We start from the raw sequence: 23,595 nt of genomic DNA, 5'->3' as shown, positions 1-23,595 counted from the left end.
AGAGGTTCTTAATTATTTTTGTATCCTGGACCCCTTTTGTAGTCTGGGAAAGCCAATAGATCTCTTCTCAGATTTATGTTTTTAAATGGATAAAACAAAATAATTATAAAAGAAACCAATTATGTTAAAATAGTTATCAAAATACAAAAACAAAGACAAGCTCACAGCCTGTAAGCTAAGAATCCTTGATGTGGAAGGAAGAGCTTACGCTCTATCTTGAGAGAAGAGAGGGATTCTGTGAGGCAGAAATGAGGAAGGAGTGCATTCCAGGCATGGGGACCAGCCGATACAAAAGCACAGAGATGGAATATCATGAGTAATAAACAGAGAGAAGGCCAGGTGGTGTTTCCCACATGGACACATTAAGCAAGATACCCAGCAAGCATCCAAAGAAATGAACCCAAAGGGGCAGGCAGGGAGTTGAAATAGCAAAGGCAGAAGTAGGTTTCCAAACTGTCTTGCTAGTTGATGGGAGCCCAGGGAGTTCTGTTGACAAACACATGGTAGACTTCCCTCACCCTGAAAGGAAAATATCAGGTCACTGTAGTCTACTTTATCTTTTGAAACCAACCCTGCACTGGCAGGATCTCTGGTTCCAGTTAATTGTGAGTGACTATGGACAACAAGTCAACCACACCAACCAAACAGTGAACTGACAGGTGGTCTACAAACAATGACAGTCACGAGGAAGCTGGACTAGGCTGGAGAGAATTCTAGCTTTTTGGAAGCCCTTGAGGCACAGAAACTGTTCACAATCTGAAATGAGACATGCGGATAGGCTCCATATGGTCGGATGTGCCAGGCTCCTATCAAGCAGGGCCTAGGGAAGGAAGGGACGTGGTCCCAATGAGATGGCCAACCCCCCTGGATGGGTGCCAAGAACAACCTTTAATCAACTCTGTCTCTCAGTGTTTGGAAGAGATATAGATTTCAGAGATGTCAAAACTCTTTGGGAATTGTGGGGGTAAAATGAATAGGCTGTTTGCTCTCCCTATTGATACACCAGACTTCAGACTGTCAGAGTGTTTTTAGTTATAACAGGCAATGTACAAAGTTAGCTGTGCTTGTTTTGACAACCACAAAAAGATTTATCAGTTGCATATACCTGTTCAAGTACCTGGGTATTCGATGTGAAAATTTGTTCTAGCAAATTTCTAACCCTAATAATGTTCTCATTGCCAGCAGTTGTACAGTTGGTTTTTCTGGAGCCTTCCTTAGTGACTTTTGCAGATTTTGCCCATTTGTCAGAGGTTTATCACTTCTACAAAATTAGGAAGAGAATGGTACAAATCTAGAGGTCTTAGCCATTTTATGCCATGGACCCCATTGGTAATCTGGGGAAGCATAAAAATGTCTTCTCAGAATGTTTTTAGATGCCTAAAATACAATATAAAAGATGAGAAAGGGAAGATTCTATGGGACAAAGTGAGTATGTGATGTTTCCAAAACTCCTGCATTCAGTGGGATAGTTACATAATTCCTTCTCAGCTGTCTTATTTTATAAATCAAAAAATAAGAGAAAAACACAGAGCCACAGAATTACTCTGAACTGTCTCTTCCAACAGCCACTTTTTCATTCACACTTGAAACTATCTGACTTCCGCTGTTGTCTATGAAGGTAAGTTTATAGGCATTGGTTGGATGGTTACTCTGAAAATCTCCTCTCTTTTCCTTGGCAAATCATTGAAATCAGCAACTGCATATTATTTAAGAGTTTCCATTTTTTCTCTGCTCCTAATCATAGGATCACAGATCTAGAACTTGAAGAGATCTCAAAGGTCAACCCCTTCATGATACAGATGAGTAAACTAAGGCCCAGAGTAGACAAGCCTAAGGTCACAACTCCATGACAAAGTGAACTATTGAGGTTTTATTTTTTATCTCAAAAACAAATCACACTCAAAAAAGCTCTTACAAACAGAAGTGAGTCCAGGTGTGAAGAGATACTAACATGTTTTTGACCACACTCTCACAAATAAAGTTGCTTCCCCATAGAGGAAATAGTGGTGGTTAGGAGCTGTCTGTAGCTGAAACTTCCCCAAGACAACCAAGGAAGTAAGGTGGGATCCAATAGCCAGGACTCAAACCAAGGTCTGGAAGCTCATGGCACTGAGCTATTAAAATTGTCCATAATCTCTTTGTACAATTCCAAGCTAGGTTTCTTAAATTCCCAGATGTTTTCCTGACTGGATGCTACTCAGATCCCATTACCATATTTGTATTGCCTTGGACATATCCCTTGACAGAATCCCTTGCTTGTTTGGTCTTGTAAATAGCCTGGATGTTCTGATGATTGACCTTTATCCCCCCACCAGTTTTTTTTCTTCTGCCCAACCATCCACTTCTTGCCTCAGATGCATTGTCATTGTGATCCTAGACCAGAGCAATCTACTAGCACAGCTACTGGGTGTCAGCCACAGAGGGCTCCCCACCAGAGTACTGAGAATGCCATGGCTTTCAAAGTTCCCACTTCCGCTAGAATAAGTCCCACTTATGGTAGCAATGTTCTTAATTCAACCAGTATTGAGTACATGTCAGAGGGACAAACCCAGAGTGGTGGATCCTCTTCCCAATAACCAATGATGTCTCCAATGGTGGCAGTTGAGAATCACTCACAAACTACAATCAGTTGGAAGGAAGGAAGGAAGAAAGGAAGGGAGGGAGGAAGGAAGGAAGGAAGGAAGGAAGGAAGGAAGGAAGGAAGGAAGGAAGGAAGGAAGGAAAGAAGGAAGGGAGGGAGGGAGGGAGGGAAGGAGGGAGAGAGGGAGGAAGGGAGAAAAGAAGGGAGGGAAGGAAGGAGGAAGGAAGGAAGGAAAGAAGGAAGGAAGGAAGGAAGGAAGGAAGGAAGGAAGGAAGGAAAGAAGGAAGGAAGGAAGGAAGAGGGGGTGGGAGGAGAGGAGAGGAGTAATGGAGAAAGGAAGGAAAGAAGGAAGACCTTTGAAAAGTTCTCTTCTGCCTATTTCCCAGCCTTCTAAGGTTGGAAACATACTTTATGTATCCTTGGTGAAAGATGCTACAGGGAAGGCTAAGCTTTTTTGTTAGATGCCCCCATAAGGGCTGAAGGGGAAAATTTCAGCAGCTTTCCCATGAAGACAGAGGCCTGCAGACTTTCCTAAGGGAGCAGGAGTTCTGAGCAACTAAAAACTGCCAAGAGAGCTCACAGAAGGCTGCTCAGGAATGATGTTGCCAGAAAGGTATATACTCAGCAGACACCAGAATTTTGAAAGGAATGCCAGCGGCATTCTAAAGAAGAAGTTCGCATTTTAAACTGTGTTTTCTAGCCAGACACATGAACAAGTACAGGCAGGGCACATAAGGAACAACACATTTTTTTTTTCATGCACAAGTGCAAACCAGATTCAGAGAAACACAGACTCTTACAGTCATGGAACCAAAGAATGATGGAGCTGGAAAGGAGTTCATTAGGGCAGGATTTGTCATTTGGCAGATGAGAAAACACAGGCTCAGAGGTTTGTATGGGGTCAGGCAACAAGTTATAAACTGAAACAGGACTAGAACTCAGGTCTCCTTTGAGTTACAGGGAAAAAAAAAAAACAAAGAAAAACAGCCTTTGGACGAACAATAAAGAGATTCTTTGTACCAAGTAGAAATTATGATTGAATGGCATAAATCAAAGCAAAATCTACCCTTCCCCTTGACAGACAAGCCCTACGTGTAATCCCTTCCCCTGTCCCCCAGCAACAATAACCACTTACATTTTCTATCATCTTTAGGGTTTGAGGAGTTTCATTTTTTCATCATTAAATGACATCACATTTTATTCTATGGTTTATTTAATTATTACATTACAAACCTCTCTCTTTAAACAATGAGGGAAGCTATTCCCCTCAATTAAGGTTTTTCTCATGTCACTTCTGTTCCATAAAAAAGGGAATTAGGGGGAAACCCCACAGCAGACTTCCTCTTCAAGAAACACCCCTCAAACCAATCACCCTCAAGTGACAATTAGCAGTTTTGGCATCACATTATACCAGGAGGACTAATAAGGCAAAAGAATGGAGGGTTTTTTCTCCTTCACTATCCTGACTGCAGCTTGAAAGCAAGCCTGTATCCTAATGAATTCTGAACTCCCGTCAGCTCAAGAGAGAAAGAGCAAAATCTTTTATCTTCACTTGGAATAGTCAGGAAAGAAGAAAATAAAAAAAAAATGCTCCATTGTTCATTCTTATTCCCTAAATATACTCCGCACTCTGCCTGCCCTCTTCTTGGCTAGAACAACTCGCCAAAGTCATCAATAAAGTAAAGCTGTAAGACTATTGGCCCAACTCTCTTTTCCAAGCACCTGTGAAATTCCAAGTCAACATGCCAGCTCTTTACGAACTAGTGGAAGAGAATGGGCCCAGGAAGAAATCTGACCAAATAGGGCCCCATTTTCCTATAGGTGCTTTCTGCTTTGGCCCTCACAGATACCCCTGGAGCTCAGAGCTCACAGCTAGATGACGTTGGCATGTGCCCACAAGGTACTGATGGAGAGTTCTCCATAGCTTTTCTGCTCATTATTATTGTTCATTATTATTATTATTATTATTATTAATTATCATTATTATTATTGCTATTACTATTACTATTATGGTTGTTTTCATCTTAATGTTTAATAGAATGTAGTTAGAAATGGTACTAGGATAAGTCATTATCTGATTCTTGGTCTTATAAGTAGAATAACTGGCACACTACTGTGCAGGTGGATAAAATGATTTTTGCAATTAAATGAAAGTGCCAGGATACAAATTCAACATCCATAGATTATTTATTGATATTATTATAGTAAGGACATTTGAGATAAAACAGGGACAGAAGACAGCTGATAATACATTGTACAGGAAAGAACATCTCAGGTTCAAAAGTTTAAAATGAGTTCTCTCAAAACACAAGGGGAGAAAGCTAAAAGGACATTGTCTAGTCAGAGGTGTCTTGTAGAAAAGGCAGATCACTAGACACCAGTGTTCTGAAAAGGATTGTAGTTTGGTGAGCAAAGTTGTTGTCATGCCCCTAAATTATTTTCCTTTTCTCTTTCTGTCTTTGGTGTGTAAGGGTTGATATTCTACACAGAGAAGATAAAGATATCTTACAATGGCAATAGAAATACATGCACACACGTGTACGCGTGCAACACACACCCACACCCATGCACATACATGCTTGCTGAAGATTCAGCATTTTGCTTTAATGCTTCCACTAATCCAAAGACATGCCAATCTGCTCACTGCTTCATGGCATCAGGAGGTTCGGATTTGACTTATCAAAGGATGTCGGACTTGCTTAGTCAGAACTGGGTGGATATTAGCAAAAGGTTGAATGAGTATGGCTGTCGTGGATTACAAACCACTCTTCACACACACACACACACACACACACACACACACACACACACATTCTAACTGGTTTTAGGGAGTTTGGAGTATAGGGGAGGCAGAGACTAACAATATACAGGATACAATTGTTGGACAATGTACCACTCTAACCAAGAACGTAAAGGCCAAACAGTAGAGCATTGAGAAATTAAATTCATGGCCTGGAAAACAAGCTAAGATTAAAAAATGTCATGTTGATACAGTAGGTGCTCTTAAGAGTGAAGAAAAAGATGCCAGAAACAGAATTGATTGCATTTTTGTTGCAACATCTCGTGATAGAGGTGGAAAAGGGTGAGGTATATCAGCTACCCTCGATGCTTTGGGGGCACACACCACATCTTTCATCAACATCCTAGACAACATGGAACACTACCATGCAACAGCTCAAAAATCCCAGACACCCGTAGCTACTATCTTTTTCCCACTATCCTACCTGAGGGCTGAAAGCAGCTGGATACATGGGCACTTGGGTCCTGAGTAAATAGGGGTCTTATGTCAATGGCCCTAAGAAGGTAACTGACAGAGGAGAGGTCCAGTCTTTGATACTGAGAGTGACTATTTGCATTTTTGTCCAGGGAGGTGGGGGAGGGGTCTTCTTTTCTAGAGTTAATCTCACTTCCTTTAGGATACAGTTTATGCACCACCTTCTTAACAAAAACTTTTCTGATCCCCCTCATTCTTAATGCCCTACTTTCATTACTACTTTGCACTATCTTGTATTTTTGTAGGTATTCTGTATATAGTTATATGTACTTAATATATATACATCATATATATTATGCATGTATGTGTATGTGTATGCGTATTTGATTTTCTTTGTATCCCCAGAGACTAGCATAGCGTCTGGCACTTAGCAAGTACTTAGACAGTAGTTGTCGATTTGCTTTTTGTTCAGGGGCTCCTGGAATAAGACAAATCCAGAATACCCAGAGGAAACTCCATGCTTTCCAAATATGGGAGAACTTTCCTCATTTCCTCTTTTTTCCAAAAAGCTCAATGTTTCTTTCAATTCAATTTTGATCTTTGTCTTCATAATATAATATATACATTATATATATATACATATATACACTGTATACATTATATATAATATATATTATATATCTATACACATATATACACTGTATACATATGTGTGTATACATATATACACACATACACATATATACACACAAATATATATTTAACCGAGAAAGCAAGGGGATTCCCAGATCATCTTGATGAGCAATAAAACTTTATTTGGGGACTTTGCATATTTCTAAGAGGGACAGCTAAATGGTTCAGTGGATAGAGAGCTGGGCCTGAAGACAGGAAGCCCTAAGTGCAAATCCAGCCTCAGACACCTACTAGCCATGTGACCTGGGCAAGTTATTTAACCTGTTTGCCTTAATCTACTAATAAAGGAAATGGCAAACCACTTCAGTATCTTTGCCAAGAAAACCCCATGGAAAGTATAGTCCATGCAGTCACAAAGAGATGAATATGACTGATGACTCAACCACAACAATATTCCTAAGGAAGGTATGAACACATCTCTTGTCATTTCTTGGAAGACTGGTCTTACGGATGTTTAACAGATTGGTTGACTTCATCTGTTATGGAGTGTACAATAATGGGAGAGGCCACCCCACTACCACCACTTTCTGCTAGACTATAAACTAGAGCTGACAGACCCTTTTGGCTTTCTTTGTCCCTTCTGCCTTACTTTTGGAGAGATCCTCAGAGAGCAGCAGAGTGGATCAGACTTAGATCAAGAAAAAGAGGAGAGTTAAGGGAAGAGGTACAGTATCATTAGTACCAGCCTCAAGGAAGGGATTTCTTTGGAAATGCTAGCCTTGGGGGTTGACTCACAGATAACTCTAAGCTCAAGAGTTCAAGGACCTAACCTAATAAGGGAAGAGGGACTATTTGGGCAACACAACTCTTGGTCAAAGAAGACACATATATGGTACCTAATTCAGGGAGGAGCAGAAGCAAAGGACCAAAGTGACAACACAGAGTAAGACTCCTGTCTTTGTCCTTGATTATTACAATAAGTTATTTTGGACAGTGCAGATTAGGTGAGAAATAGGATTGCCTGCCTAGTAGCCCCATTATGTACAGTGAGATTTACCGAAATGTCTAGCAATCGAAATTCAGTTCTCTTCCAAAGGGAGTTCAAATTACCCAATAGAACTTTGAGCAGGAAGGAATTTTCAGGGCCCTGGGGGCAGTGGGATATCGTTGGAGGGGGAAGAGAATTATACTGATTGTTTATGTGCTCCTGTTTATATTCCACATTTTCTGAACTGTGGAACAAAGGCTATCTTGTACCTTATTTTGCATTATGACTTTAAATGTTTTTATGGGATCTCTTACCCATGCCTGTGGAGACTTGGATAAGAACTATAGGCTGAAATTTCTCCAGACTTAACTGGAGTGTAGAACATGGATATAGTGTGTTGAAGAGATACTGATTTGGGGAGTAGCCTTCAAGGTTGATGCTGGTCCAAATAAATCTGGGAAGGAGATCATATGAACAGAAAGGCAAGGAAGGTTTGGCATTTTCATTCCATAAATGAAGAAACTGAGGACAAAGATTAATAAAAGTCAAATAGTACTTCAAGGTTTTACAAAGTATTTACATGTATTATTTGAGCCTCCTAACAACCCTGTGAGGTACTATAGAAATAACTGTCACTATTCCAAAATGAAGAATTCAAAGTTAAGTGCCTTGGATAAGATCACATAGCTAAGAAACATTAAAGGCAGGATTCAAACCTAGCTAGATCTATTCTTGACCCCCAAGACCACCAATGGTCCCGCCACTCTTCACATTTCACCATACTACCTCTTAGAAAATTAAGTGACTTGAACCTGGCCTTGTCCAAGGTCAGAGCATGGACCAGAACTCAGGTCTCCTGACCTCTGACCTCAGCACAGTGAGCCTAGTCTGTCTCTAAAGCTTGTAAAGTCTTTTTGTAGTCAGGACGACAGTAAAATCATGATAGCAATTCAGGGGAATTTGAGGTCAGGGAGACTGCAGGAGTTGGCAAGTTCTCTCTCCTCTCTCTTGTCCTTGCCTAATGTGGTACTGAAGAACCAGAAAGTTACACTTCCAACCCAGAAAAGTGAAACTTTTCTTAATCCTTTCTTTTATTAATCTTTCTTTCTTAATCATCATCTTTTCTACAAGGTAAATGGCAGCTTCCTTTGGTTTCTGAAATGCTCCAGATGCTCGGCACCAGGAGGCTGTAGGCTAGATAATGAGTGTGTTTCTGTTCACGTTCACAAATAAAATTGAACGGTGGCCCCCATAATAATACATTTGTGTACAACGTTAAGTAAAAAACCTGAATGAAAATCAAGTTCTGTAAAAAATCAGTACAAAAGGCAACCAAATTAGGCAGTAGAAAGGAAACATTTTTATCGGGGTAGTTTTCTACCTTATTTATGAAAATAAGGGATGACTTTCTACCTTCCAGCCTAGGTTGAGGAAAATTCACTACCTGGGTAAATCTCTCTGGGTAAACATCTTGTCAAAAATCATCTCCCGTACTACCCGAAGCATAGAGACCATGGTGCCACCTCAGGGAGATCTGGCAGGATTCATCATCTAATTTAATAAGACCTTCCAGAGCGCAAAGGCCGAGCTCTGGACTTGAAATCAGGAAGGTCTGAGTTTGAATCCAGCCTCAGACATTTCCTAACTGTGTAGTCATGGCAAATTACTTAACCTCTCTGTGCCTCAATTTCCTCATCTGTAAAATAAGGATAATAACAGCACCTACCTCACAGAGTTGTAATGAGGATCAAATGAGACAATGTATATAAAACATTTTGTAAACCTTAAATTAGCTATTATTGTTGTTATTGAATGCCTGCCTTAAATACAGCTAGAAGTAGTTTCTTAGCAATAGTTTTTTGGGGAGTGATTTTTTTTTTTTGAGGAGGCAGTCGGGGTTAAGTGACTTGCCCAGGGTCATGCAGCTAGTAAGTGTCATGTGTCTGAAGCCGAATTTGAACTCAGGTCCTCCTGACTCCAAGGCCAGAGCTCTACCCACTGTGCCACCTAGCTGCCCCTAGAAGCAGTTTCTTAACAAACAGTCCTTCCTCTAGAATCAAAAGCCCTGGATTCAAATCCTGCGTCTGATACTTACCACTTGTGTGCCTTTGGGTAAGTTACTTACCTTTCCTGGACCTCAATTTCCTCACCTGTAAAAGAAGTGGTTTAGGCTAAATGGCTTCTAAGGACCCCTCCCACTCTACACCTATGAAGGTAAGATATTCCAATCATCAACGAATTTGCCATTCAATCATGGATTCTACAGTCTAGAATCTTAATTAGCAGCAAGAGGGATAATTACAAATATTAGTTTAGGGTTAGTCACCCTCAATGACCACCCAGTCCCACCTAGGAGTTAGGCAGGTAGGGTCCCTTCCTCTCCAAATTTTAACTCCTAGAAAAGGCCTTCCAAAGTTTAACCAATCCCTGTCCTTTAACTGACATTATCCAAATCCAGCCTCACACGCTTACTGGCTATGTGATCCTGGGCAAGTCACTTAATTTCTGCCTCAATTTTCTCAACTGTAAGATGGGGATAATAGCACTTGCCTGTTGAGAGAATCAAATGAGATAAACATTAGCAAAGTGCTAAGCACAGTGTCTGGAATATAATATGTACCCAATAAATGCTTCTGCCCTCCCTCTGCCTCGCCACTGTGACCCCAAATAAGGGCAAATGAATGGGCTCAGTTTTAATTATATTTCATTAAACTGTACTCAGGGGCTGCTAGGGGGCACCATAGTGCACAGAGTACCAGGCCTGGAGTCAAGAAGACTCATCTTCCTGAGTTCAAATCTGGCCTCAGACACTTCCTAGCTGTATGACCCTAAGCAAGTCACTTAACCCTGCCTCAGCTTCCTCATCTGTAAAATGAGCTGGAGAAGGAAACAGCAAACCATTCCGTTATCTTTGCCAAGAAAACCCCAAATGGGTTCACGAAGAGTCAGACATGACTGAAAAAATCAGACAACAGGAAGAAAATTATATTTACTACCTCTAGGCACTGGCTATATTTTCCTTGGACCCATGCTTCTCTTCACATTCACAAATGTGTTTTGATTCAGGTAGAAGCTACAGAGGTTTCAAGGTCGATAGATCTGGGGGATGTTGAATGGAGGATTTACAAGGAGGACATGGGAGGGAGTCCCACAGGCTGGGTAGGCCTGGATGGGTAGTGATCTGAATCAGTGATGGGAGCATTCATTCTGATGAGATCAAGATCAATTCAACTATTCAAGTAATGAGACTGGATGACCACTGGAAGAAATTTAAAGGGGATTCTTGCTTCAAGTAGGGCTTGGATTTGAAGACTCCTGAGGTTTCTTCCAAATCTAGAATCCTATAAAATGTAAGTTCTTTAAGGGGCAAGGACAGTTTCCTTTTTATCTTTAGATGCCTAGTACATGATAGATGATGAATAAATCCTTTTTGATGATTAACTATATGATTAAAGTATCCCCAAAGTCAAAGGTAAGGCCTGTTGTATAAATACTCAGCCTATAGGTATCAAAGTCACAAGGCATACCTTCAAAAAGTAAAAGACTATAGGTAAGAATCTTCCTAAAATTAACAAGATACCCCTTATATTGTGAGTCTTTATTGTGGGGTAAACTGAGGAAGGACCAGCGGAAAATTGGCAAGCTGGTAAAAACTTCACCAGGCAAGTGGAATTTGTCAACATACAATGCTGGTCATGTGGGTCCAGGGATTTGGGGGCACAAAGAGCAGAATCCACCAAGAGACTTTTCTTGTATTCCTTCTCATTAGACTGCTGTGGGGTCATCAGTCCCATGCCCAGCACCTACTAGTCCTAAGTCTCAGCATCCTACAGTTCCTCATCAAGTCCCACATTCCATCCTTGGTATCCAGGAACTACCTAGTATAGGTTAAGTCATCCTCTCCCCCAGAACCCAGAACAATGCAAGGGGACATGAAACAAGGTAGGAAACTCTCTGTATCTGCCACCTGGTCTCGTCTCCCTCGTGCACAGTCAGCAAATACCAAGGTAACAGCTGTGGTCAGCTCTGCCAATTCAGCTCTCCTCAGGCACAGGTAACATCTCACCCCCCGCCACCACGTCCCAGATGACCATATTCCAGGGCCTTCAGTTGGTTTCCTAGAATTCTCTCTTCCACCTTGCTTCAGTCTGTAACTCATTCCATGCACACACACACACACACACACACACACACACACTCATACCAGGCACACTGTGCTTTACCATTTCCAGATGGGCTAATTATGTAAATAGCCTGTAGCAAAATGCTGGCCCTCCCAGGATGGAGTTGCTGCCTCCCTCTTGCCCAGTCCTAATCTGGTCTCATGCACAAAGCTGGTAGCCTCTCATAATCACCTCCATCATTAGCCCATGGCTTCAATAGCATGAAAGAGCATTGATTCCTTAGGGCCTCAATATTTTTATTTCAGATGTTACTGCAAACATCCCAACTCGATTTGTAGCTGGGGACTATAGTTTTGGAGACTTGTTGCAGCATTCAGGCCAATGGGAGTGGAGGTTTCAGGAAAAGATTGGCGGCTGGGATGGGGGTACGGCACGGGGATAAAGGTAGGGAAAGGGTGCTGGGCCAACGGAATTCTCCCTAATCTGCGTGGCTACCGTGGGCCAAATTCACTTCAGGAGCTGTGAGAAAGACCAATTAATCTATCAATCTGAACTCCTTTCTGTCATAACATATTTTCCTCTTGCCAACAAAAAACGTGTCCATTACCAGCCAGGCCTCTGTCCTCCTCGGCAGCCCATGTGGCTGTATAATTACACTTCTTTCCTTGACAACTGGCATGATTGTTTTCCTAACAGTGTATTACTTCGTTAGTACTTTCCAATATACGTTATTTTTAAACTGTCACTTTTGCCCAACTCATCCCAATTCGCACTCGTCTGTTTATCATAACAATCATTAATAACTGTCAGTCCCCGCCATCAATTTAACGAACTCACTCCCTCATTAGCATGTTCTAGCATTTGTTCCGTAGAGGGGGCTGATTATTTTCTACAACAGGCCAAGCCAATTACTTTAGTGAAATGGAATCACATTAATCAAAACTTAACAAGGTGGCAAATTTAAAGATATCAGATTGCAAAAGACAGCATAACTAATATGTCAGTGTCAGAGGTACCGTGTAGGTATGCAGCAGCTGTACTAAATATATCTCTTCACAGAGGCCACATGAATTTTGACGTTTCATATGATCTGACAACTACCAAAGTGATATTATGGAAGGCAAAAGCCTGGGCTCCACAGCTCAAGATGACTTCTGTAGATTCTGGCAAGGGCAGACTTCACAGACAGGAAAGCAGAGGAGAAAATGGTGGCCAGCAGTACCTAGCCTTGCTGGCGGACAGCAGTTCATCATCTCTCTCCATGCCAAGGCATTTTCTTTTACACTTTAAATGATGATAGTCATCCATCACAGCTTGACAACTGCATCAAAACCAGCTACAAAACATGCAAAGCCCAGCAGTCTAAAATATGCTGACACGGCCAACAGAAAACACATACCTCTGTACATATGTATCTTGTATGTATATGTATGTTCACATATGTGCTGTAGGAAAAAGAACAGAGAGAGATATGTGAAAACTGAGGAAAGGGAAAGGAGAAAACATTACCCAGTATTTAAAGGGGGAGAAGAAAGATGGAAAGGAATGGGGCCAGTGAGTGAGAAAGAGAAAGAATGAAAGAGTTCAAAAGAGAAGAGATTAAACAGAAACAGCTACAGTGGGGAAACATAAGGAAAGGAAGACAAGGACAAGGAAAATGAAAGAGAGAACACAGGGGAGTGGGCAGGAAGAAGCAATGTTGAAAACAAAAAGGATTTCACCCTTTATAATTCCTACAAGATCTCAGGTGCCCTGACCAATGCCCCTCCAGTCTTGGCTTCTAAGAATCTAGAACCCTGAATCCTGCAACCACCAGGAGCTCCCTACCAAGGGGGAAAGAGAACAGGCTACCCTCCCAGTGTGTATGTGGTCTTTAAGGGGGTAGGGGAAGCAACCCAGAGCCCAAGGCAGAATCCCTGAATGTTTCTCATGATACCAATACCCCGGTCTAGTTTCGTTATTTTATTTAATGGAGCCTGTTGAAGTATTTACTTATTTCAAGAAGGAGGCCTGGTCCAGGTATACCGGCCTGGCAAAGGCCCCATTGTATGATGTTATTAGATTCAGTTATATCACACAGTTCATGAAATTGTGCTATGATTCATTTTTACAACTTAAATAGCTATTTGGTTGGGTTGCCAGGTTGAACATGACGAATGTGTATGATAAAACAGAACAAAGGGAAGGGCCAGTGCCTGTAAACCCGCCACATTAGTCAGTGTATTAACCCATTCCCTCCCTAATTGTGACAGACTTCCTGGGAGTACTGACCCCACCATCACCATGTCACTAAGCCTCAGACTGGGGAATCAAGAGCCCCAAAAGTCAGATCTGTACCATGGCCAACCCAAGAAATTCATCTTTGTCTTCCTTTTTTCCTCTTCTTTGCACTGTCTGAAATCAACTTCACCAGAAGGTACCCTATCCATTCCATCCTAATGCCCATCATTTGATGATGGTATGGTCCAAAAGAGCTCATCACTCCTACTTAAAAATACAACTGCTTCTCTGGTCTCCCACTCAAAACTCTCATCCAAAATGTTTGTGTGTCCAATAGCCTGGTTCAGGTCCAAATTAGTATCCATAACAAGGGTACCCACTGCCAGATTCCTGAATAGCAAGGATACAATATCCTGGAACCACATAAAATAAAATGAGGCTAAATAGAAATTATATCAGCATCAAAAATTAAGGTCTATAAATATATAAATGTGTTATACTTGTAAATATACACATGTATGCATATTGCAAAAAGGGAACCTGATGATATGATACTACGCGAACGTGAACGATATGATACTAATAACAGAGACAACTCACTTTACGCAACTGATACATTTCTAAAAAAAATTTTTAATCAAATTTGTGCTTTAAAAATCAGTTTAAATGCAGGAAAGAAGTCAAATGAATTGTGGTATCATGGATAAAGGATCAAAAACCTGGGTTCAAATCACATCTAAGGGCAAACCAACTTATCACCTTTCAAGGCCTGCAGGCGGCTCTCTAAAGCTTTCAAAGATGAATTCCTAGTCTATCGTGAGAGCAGGAATTTCCCCATGAAGATTTCCCCCCAACAGGAATGAAATCACAGGTCTGAACCAAAAAAAAACCATTATTATAACAATATTATAAACATTATAAACAGAATAATATTATAAACAAATACTATTATAACAATTACATATTAGTAATAACAACAATGACAAGAAGGTCTGCATATTTAGAGACTAGACCAGTAATTTCACTGGTATTGGGAGCTTTCAGCTGAGGGAGGCAACATCCTTCTACCTCTTCAAAATGGCGTCTTCTCTGCAACTTTTAATGTCTTATAGAATTTCCCAGAGCACGAAGATGTTAAATGATTGTCCAAAGTCACACTGTCAAGTCAAAAAGCATGTATTAAGAGCCTCATTTGTGCCAGGCACCGTACTAAGTGCTGGTGATATGAAGAAAAGCAAAAGATAGTCCTCAATTTCCAGGATCTCACAGTCTAATAGAAGAGACAACTTGCAAACAACAGTGGACAAACAAGATCTATATGGGATAAATTTGGGATAATCTCAGAGGGAAGGCACTAAGATTAAGAAGAAATGAGGAAGATTTTCTTGCAGTAGGTGAGACTTTAGCTGAGACTGAAGGAAGCCAGGGAAGCCAGAAGGAAGAAATGAAGATGGAGAACATTCCAGACATGGGAGACAGCCGTTAAAAAAAACTTGGAAGCAGGAGATAGAGCTTCCTGTAAGAGGAACAGCAAGGAGCCCAGTTCACTGGATTGCAGAATATATGGAGAAGAGTATGGTTTAAGCTGAAAACTGGAATGGGAGAAAAGAGGACATAGAGCCAGTATGTGTCAGGGGTCATACCTGAACCCAGTTCTTCCTGACTTTGAGGAAAATCTTCTATCCAATATGCCATGATGTCAAATAATAATAATAACAATAATAGCAAAAATATTATTTGAAAGAATTCTTCCTGTTAACGAAATCAATTACCAGCCTTTAAATTATCTTTTTTTACAAAAATGAATCTCCACATAAAGGGTTATTTTAACAAATGTTTGACTCCAGGTTGGGTTACCCCCAAATTGTACATTTTTCATCACCCATTCCCACGGCACTATAAGACATGGAAAGAGCTGGGAAACCACGATAGGCTGATGGATCCTGTAACTCACTGTCTTCAAGGCTGGCCTAATCCATCACTGAACCAGTCATGAAGAAATCATTTGCGTCCCAAGCAGCAAGAGCAGCAGTCACTTTCCTTAGTGCCCAGTCATGACTGAAAACAAAAGGATAGAGAGGATGGCCTAATGTTTAACCATTACAGGTACCCACTGAACCAGAAATTGGTTTCCAAAAGGCTACCCTATCCCTGGTGACACTCTTGCAGAAAGCCTAGTTTTGCCCAAGTCATGAACAAGAATATGGCTTCCCCTCCACTGTTGGCTTTCTGACCACTCAGGCCTGACAACAACCACTTCATACTCATCTATAATACAGCAGAAGGTCAGAGCCCCTGAGTCTGCAATCTCAGCCTGGTTCGTAAGAGTGCTCAAAAGATCTTGCCTTGTGTGTTTCATTTTATTCAGAGAGCCCTTCATTGAGACGTTTCTCTCAGTGGCCTTGTCTTACAAGACAGAAATAACACCTTCACAGCCATCCTCCTTAATTTCCCAAGTCATGGATATATACTCTCCTTCCTTGATCCCTGAAATGCTCTTCTCTTTGACCTGTATTTGATGCAATGACTGGCCCATCTATTTATGGAATCAAAGGATTACAGGCTTACTTAGAAGTTAGCTCTCAAAGATCATCTGGGTCAACTCGTTTCATTTGCAAAATGGGGCTATGGAGGCTAAAAGAGTTGGAGTGCCTTGCCTAAAGTGACAAATGGCTTAGTGGGAGATATAAGACCAGAACTCCAACAAGCATTTGTTAAGCAGCTACTGCATGCAAGAAATGGAATGTAGCCTAGCCTTGGAATCAGGAAGCCTTGGGTTCAAGTATTACCTCTGAGACATTCTGACTCTGTGACCCTGGGCAAGTCATGACCTTTCAGTGCTCTGAGCAGACCTCTATAAATTTCAAATTAGATTCTAGCCTACATTTGTAAGAGGAGTTTCCTCCCCCAGAAGTTAGTTATACCAGTGTAGTAACTAGTCTACTCTCTATATCCTATCTACAATATACCGTGCTAAGAAAAGAAACGAAATCCTCCCTTCCTCCAGGAGCATACATTCTACTGAGACAATGAGATGCAGATGTCAAACACAAACACGTTATGGTAAGCGTGCTGAAAAACTTCCAAGCAATATGTGTCAGTTATAATAATAATGACAAAACAATAATAACAATAACTTTACAAATATTCTCTCTTAGATCCTAGCAACCACCTTGGGACTTAGGTACGCCATCATTATTCTCATTCTACAGGTGAAGAAACTGAGGCAGAAAGAAATTAAGTTGGAGTCACACAGCTGGTAACTGTGCAAGGCCACTCACTTCCCCCCATTTTACAAATGAGGAAATTGAGGGCCAGAGAAGGGAAATGATTTGCTCTGTGTTACACACGCAAGAAGGACAGTCAAAATCTGAACCCAGGTCTTCTGCACTCAAATTCTGTGCTCATGTCACCATGCCACAGTGCCATTCATTACCTCCATATGTACCATGTAAAGCTTGGGGTTTAATAGGGGTTTCTAGATGATTGTGGTGCTAGTGATAATGATTGTTCCAAGATCACCCCAGATAGCACCACCATTTCTTCCCCCTCTATGCACCCTTGAGTAGTACTCAACTGACCCTACAAACTAATATGACTTTCTCTGTCTCTCAATTCAGGCACAGAAATCTAAGAGAGGAGACCAGCTCTCAGGCAACACCTCCTTTTTCTTTAATAATACACATGTGCCCTTATGTAAGTCACTTAACTTCTCTTTATCTCTCTCTAAAAATGCCACAATTTCAGGAATGCAATATAGAAATTCACTTTGGAGGAGCAGGAGGAGAGATTTTTTTTCCCCCACCAAACACCCCTCCCCCCTGCCAAGCCTGATGCTGGCGGTTCCATTGAGGCTGCAGATGTGAGCAGATTCCGTGATTTATTTTCCCCTTGCACATCACTCTGGTATGAACACGACGCATAATTCGGTTACACGATACACATGAAGTAGCTGCAGCTGTTCTGAAAAACTCCAGGCAAGACACAATGTGTCGGTCTTCATCTTCCCTAGTACACACCCACAGCCAGCCACCCACCTGTGGTCGGACTTGGGAGAAGAGGGGGAGGGGGTGAAATCTGCTGAATCAAGAAAGAACCTTCCTGGTCTAAACTAATTGAGTAAAGAAATGTCTCCAGATTTCTTCCCCTATTTCATCCTTAAATATAGAATTTAGGGGAAACCTTCTCCTTTATCAAAAAAAAAAAAAAAAAAGGCATTCAGAGAAGATGAAATGAGGAAAATCGTTTTGGGGGAAGAAACGATAGGAAAGCAGCCAGAGAGTCAAGTGTGCCCTGAGAACGAGGGCATTTAATTTTACTTTGAGATGTTGTAGTGAAACCGGGTGCAGTTAATTCCCCCTTAAAGTCCACGTAAAAGTTTCTCTCCTGCCTGTGCACTCTGTGGACTGCATACTGTGCCTAAGATTAATCCCTCCGGAGTTTTTTATTTCCTATTCTGCCTATCTTTCATCTTCACCCCCAGACTAAGCAGATGGATGTGAATTCAAAGTTTTCTGATCTTTAGCACAAGTTATGGAGGGTTATCTTTGGCTGTATATCTTTCTGCTGGCAGCGCTCCCTTGGTGATGAAGGATTAACCACCACAGCTGTCTCTTCCCAGAATGATGCAGTGCTCCGCTCCTCAACACGACAGCATCACTTAATCTTAATGTCCGCTCTCCCAGCGCAGCCGCGCAGGACAAAGCCAATCAACATCAGATGCCACCGAGATGGACCTACTGCTTGGCCCTGGACTCTCTCACCCTCTCACACCTATTAATCAACTTCATCCAACCCAATCCCAGAGTTCACTTCTCTCAAACCACAGTTAAACTAAGCTGGGGTCTGTGTTAACCATCTGAGGCACACGGAACAAGGAGAGGCAAAAGGCGACGGAGTGGGGTGCGGCCAGGCTAGCCAACAGTCAAATATTTGAGAGACGGAGCATGCCAAGCTGAGCCCACTATATTATTATGCCCTGACTTCCCAGTCACGCCCTCACTGGGGCTGGCCATCTCATTATCCCAACAGAGAAGGGAATTTGCCCGTTTTTGCTCATCTGGGGTAATGAAGATTCATCTGCAAGGAAACCCACCTGTCTCTTCCAGGGGCCCCCAAAAGGGTCTGAGGAGAGCTGAGACCCTTCTTTGAACTAAGCTGAAACATTCCCTTTTCTCCTTGCAGATGTAGCCACTTCTAAGACAAGCTACACTTGGGCCTAACACATCCTGCTGTGACTATTATAGAGGGAAGCTTTTCTTCAACAAAGACAGTGCAAATGGATACCCTGTCCCGAGAGAGAGAGAGAGAGAGAGAGAGAGAGAGAGAGAGAGAGAGAGAGAGAGAGAGAGAGAGAGAGAGAAAGTCTGCAGCTTGTGGGATCAGTACATGTGCAGCCACATTTAAGCTTGATAAGGCTCCTTTCTCCCTCCATCTCTTTTCTTTAAGTTTACTGATCACAGGCTGGGGAAGCTGAATGGTACTCCCAGCTCCAAGCAATTATAATATAGCAAACCTTCCTTTTCTTCTGCAAGAAAAAGAACAAAAAGAAAAAAAAAAGAAAAAGGAGCCATCCCAGATCTCAAAGGCAAACGTAATAAAACAGTAAATTACAGCTAGAGTTTACTAAACAAATGCAACCTAGTTAAATTTGGAAAAATCTTCACTTTTGCTTACATTTGCAATTTTACTGCTGAACTACTGGTATTTCTTACTTATGCAACATTAAAATGTATAAGAAATCCTCTTGTGTGCTATATCCAGCATCTACTCTTGATTTATAATACCCAATTTAGGGGGGGAAAAAAACACAACTCAACCTGATTTAAATCACAGATTACTCTGTAAAACACAAGCAAGGAACTATTCCAAATCCTAAATGTAATTTAAACATATTTATATTTTACAGTGATATATTTTCCCCATTCTTGTCTTACTACTGTAAACTTTCTATAATTATATAAGCAATTTCCCTGAGGTCACAACATTGATCATAGTTATATATTGCTAACGTACCACAACATTCAGCAAGCAGTAAAATATATGCTGGACATCAGGAATGGTTTTGTCAAAGAAGGAATAGAGAGAGACAGAGAGAAATAGAGAGACAAAGAGAGAAGGAAGGAGAGAGAAGTGATGACTAATTTTCTAAGTCTTTTCAAAATGGGATCCTTGCTTCCCCACTGCCATTTTGGGGGGAAAGGAAGATGAACAGCTCTGAAATAAACTATTTGGTTTTATCTTTCATATTGTTCCTTTGCCTGTTTTCTCTCCAAAGCCCAGTGAAGAAAACTAGAAATACAGAAAGCACGGATTGGAAGCCCAACTCCAAAAGGAAGTCGAATAACAGCAGAAAGGAAAAAGGGATGTCGCATGCATTTAAAACTGCCCTCTACCATCTGTTTGCCTCAGTTTCCTCATCTGTAAAATGAGCTGGAGAAGGAAATGGCAAAGCACTCCAGTATCTTTGCCAAGAAAACCCCAAAAGGGGTCACAAAGAATCAGACACAACTCAAAACAACTGAACAACAAAAATCAAAACACCCATATTTTCCTGTCCCCAACCCCAAACTCATTTACACACATACTCCTAGACACTGCCACTAAAGAAGGGGCAGCATAAAGAAAAATAATTCATGTTTTTCCCTCTAGATCTTGTCATTTGGGGTCCATTTGGGTAACTCTTATCTTAATGAGAAGGAAGTTCAGTGCTTTCAAATGGGGTTATTGTCCAAAGAGTCTAAACACTGGGGGTACTCTGGCACGGTGGAGCTGACCCACAAGTCACTGCCTAATAGTTCCCAATGGAATGATGTTCCTGTTTGGGCAGCTGCCTATTTAGAAGACAGCTGAGGCACAGTGGGGAGAAGAGTGGTTGAGACCTAAGCCCAACAAACGCTGACTACTCAACGTAAGATAAATGAAGCCTAGGCTTTTTCAGAGGAAGGGAGCTGGTCAGCTCAAAAATCTTCCTTTATTCAAACCTTTCCCAATGTAGACCAGTTACATCAGTGCCTCAGAATCCATGGCAGCTACTTAAGAAGGCTACCAAGAAGAGGTCATGCCCATTTGCATTGTGGGTAGAGTGCAAACAGGATGCTACTCAACTCTACTCATCTGTGCCACTCAAGATACTCAAGTAACTGAGTATCTGGTCCACCTTGATAATAACTCTTTTGCTCTGTCAACAGAGAAGTAAAAACATAACATCCTTCCTTGTACTCTATTTTAAATGGTTGGTTTGCCACTAAGTAGCTTCTCTCCTTTCTTCCCTTAAGCAAGTGAGGAGACTTTTGCTAGGTTTTGTCTCAGAAAAAGGAGGACAGATCCTTTTGCTAAGCCTACCATGTGTGGCCCTCAAGGACGTGAAGTTTAGATTCGGTCAAAGGGCCGCACTTGAGGACCAAGAGAGTCACATGTGGCTTTGAGGCCACAGGTTCCCCAACCCCGGCAAAAACCTGAAATTCTACTAGAATCTTTGAGGGCAGAAAAGTTTTTGAAGGGAATTCTAGTTGCTGTTGCCTTTGACTGGCTGGGCTGCCAGAGATCACTAAGACAGATGCCCAGCAGGTCTAATGATAATTTAAGGGCTTTGTTAAGATACTTTGTTGAGTATCTATTAGAGTATATTGTTTCAAACAAATTATGTAGAGCACAAATTTCTTATTGATTTGGGGATTTAAAACTTGTCTCTGACACTTACTGGCCTTATGACCAAAGGTAAGTTACTTTCAGGCAAATCTCTAACACTATCAAGTTACAGACAGGTTCCTTGACATTGACATATCGCATAGGGATATCAGAGGCAGCCAAGTGGCTCAATGGATAGAGTGCTGGGCCTGGAATCAGCAAGACCTGAGATCAAATCTGGCCTCAGACACTTACCAGCTGGGCCACCCTGGGCAAGTCACTTCACCCTGTCTGCCTCTGGAGAAGGAAACTCCCACAGGTTGTATCTGCACGATATGGTCCATGAAGTCATGAAGGGCTGGACACTACTGAATAACAACAATCAGTAGGCATATATCAACATACATGATTTAGGTCTTTGTTTTATTCACATTCTAAACACTATATTACACAAATTCCCCAAACACAGTGGGGTCTGTCTGGATCAGCAACTCAAAAAATTTCTTTTTTTTTTCTTTCTTTTTTTTTTTTGGCTTAGCAATGGGGTTAAGTGACCTGCCCAGGATCACACAGCTGGTAAGCGTCAATTGTCTAAGGCTGGATTTGAACTTGGGTCCTCCTGACTCCAAGACCAGAGCTCTATCCATTGCGCCACCTAGCTGTCTCCTCAAAAAATTTCAAATTAGTCTTTTGAACTCAAGGACAGAAACACTCTGATGTCTCCTTCTACTGCTTGACTTGCTCTTGGTTTCTCAAAACAAAACTGATTTGACGGAAATGTGAGCAGGTGGAGGCAGCAGAGCGAGCTTCTACCTTTCCACAAATGCCACTTCTGAAACTTCCCTCTGCATTATAACATTGGTTGTAGCAAAGGAGAGGTCAAAGAAGAAAGCAGCTTTCCACAGACAGTATGGACTCCTGAAAGCCAAGCAGTGCTGAAGAGAGAACAGGGCCAAGGGGTAAGTTTCAAAGAGTTTGGGCTCAGACTGTACAGAGAAACAATAAGCCTAGTTTGAAAGCTAGAATGACTTTTGCCCCCTTGAAACTGCCCCACAATAGTGATCCTAATAGGTTTCTCAATGGTAACCCAGACTAAGCCCTTGAAAAAAAAAGGAAGAAAAATTTAAGTGTTGGGATAAGAGATTGTTTTCCCCTCCAAAGTGGCTCAGAACATCCAATTAAATTATAAGAACTATTTTAAACCTTCAACTCCAAAGCCTCTATTTTCATAATTTTTTAATTACTGTGCAACAGGAGCTAGTGAGTGCTAGCTGGGGCTAATTCCCATTCCCTTAATTACAAGGTGAAGCAACACCTACCTGATAGCCCCGTAGGGAGGGCAGGGGGAACCTACATCACCCACCTAGGATCTGCTCCTTAGGGTAAAGCAAAGAGATCCCAATCCCCTAGAATACCCAGTGTTCATTTTAGAAGAGAAAAGATGGTGGCATTTGAATGACACAGCATTCAATTCCTCAAGAAGTCTTAAAGTAAAGTGGAAAGGGAAAAATAAAACTATAATAAAATGTGAAAAGCCAAATTCTGCCCTCAGATGCTTAGGCACAACTCCCAGGCCTCCGATTCGGCAGAAGTTGGCCCCTAGGAAAGTTCAAACAATAAAAACTGCTGGCAAGAGAATGCCTTAAATACATCTGAGACACAGCCTGTCATTTATCAATTACTGCATTTGCTAATTCAAAACATAGGCATTATGCAATGGTTTCCATGGCCAGCTATCTCCCTTTCCTAACTCCTGGGAACCTCCACTGGCCACTGGTACTTCCTACACAACATGCATGGGGATCCACAGGCAAGACAGTCGCAATATCTGCAGGTGTTGTGGAAGAAAAGCAAGGATTTCAGAGACTTCTGAAATATTGTTGGGGGATAGGGGTGGGGTGGGGGATAAGGAGACCAACTTTTCCTCAGTGTTCAGCTTGCTAAATTAAAACAGGAAACAGCAACCAACAGAAGTGCGTGAGAATTCATTTTAACTTGTGCTTTCAAAGAAAACTTAGAAGTGACAGCATTTAAGATGCTCTTTTATTTTTTTTTCTTTTAGCTGCATTTTATGTCTTGGTTTTTATTGTGTTGACTCAACACTTTGCTGTTGCGCATTTTTCCAACCATATTCCAGCAACTTAGTCTGTTAAAATCTGAGTTATAAAACTGTCACTGACATCATCTGTGCAAAAGAAAAAAAAAA

The 23,595-nt window shown here is 41.5% G+C and overlaps 1 protein-coding gene across 1 annotated transcript in view; it reads right to left on the bottom strand.

Annotated features, from left to right (window-relative positions):
- Nucleotides 1–23,595, bottom strand: part of LRMDA (leucine rich melanocyte differentiation associated) — a 1,205,409-nt gene that overhangs the window by 1,019,957 nt on the left and 161,857 nt on the right. The gene's annotated exons all lie outside the window — the stretch shown is intronic.

This window comes from Vombatus ursinus, unplaced genomic scaffold (assembly GCF_900497805.2).
Source record: "Vombatus ursinus unplaced genomic scaffold, bare-nosed wombat genome assembly UNPS02000749.1, whole genome shotgun sequence".
Classification (NCBI taxonomy): Eukaryota; Metazoa; Chordata; class Mammalia; order Diprotodontia; family Vombatidae; genus Vombatus; species Vombatus ursinus.
The sequence above is the reverse complement of the archived record's forward strand: the minus strand, read 5'-3'. Positions and strand labels throughout refer to the sequence as shown.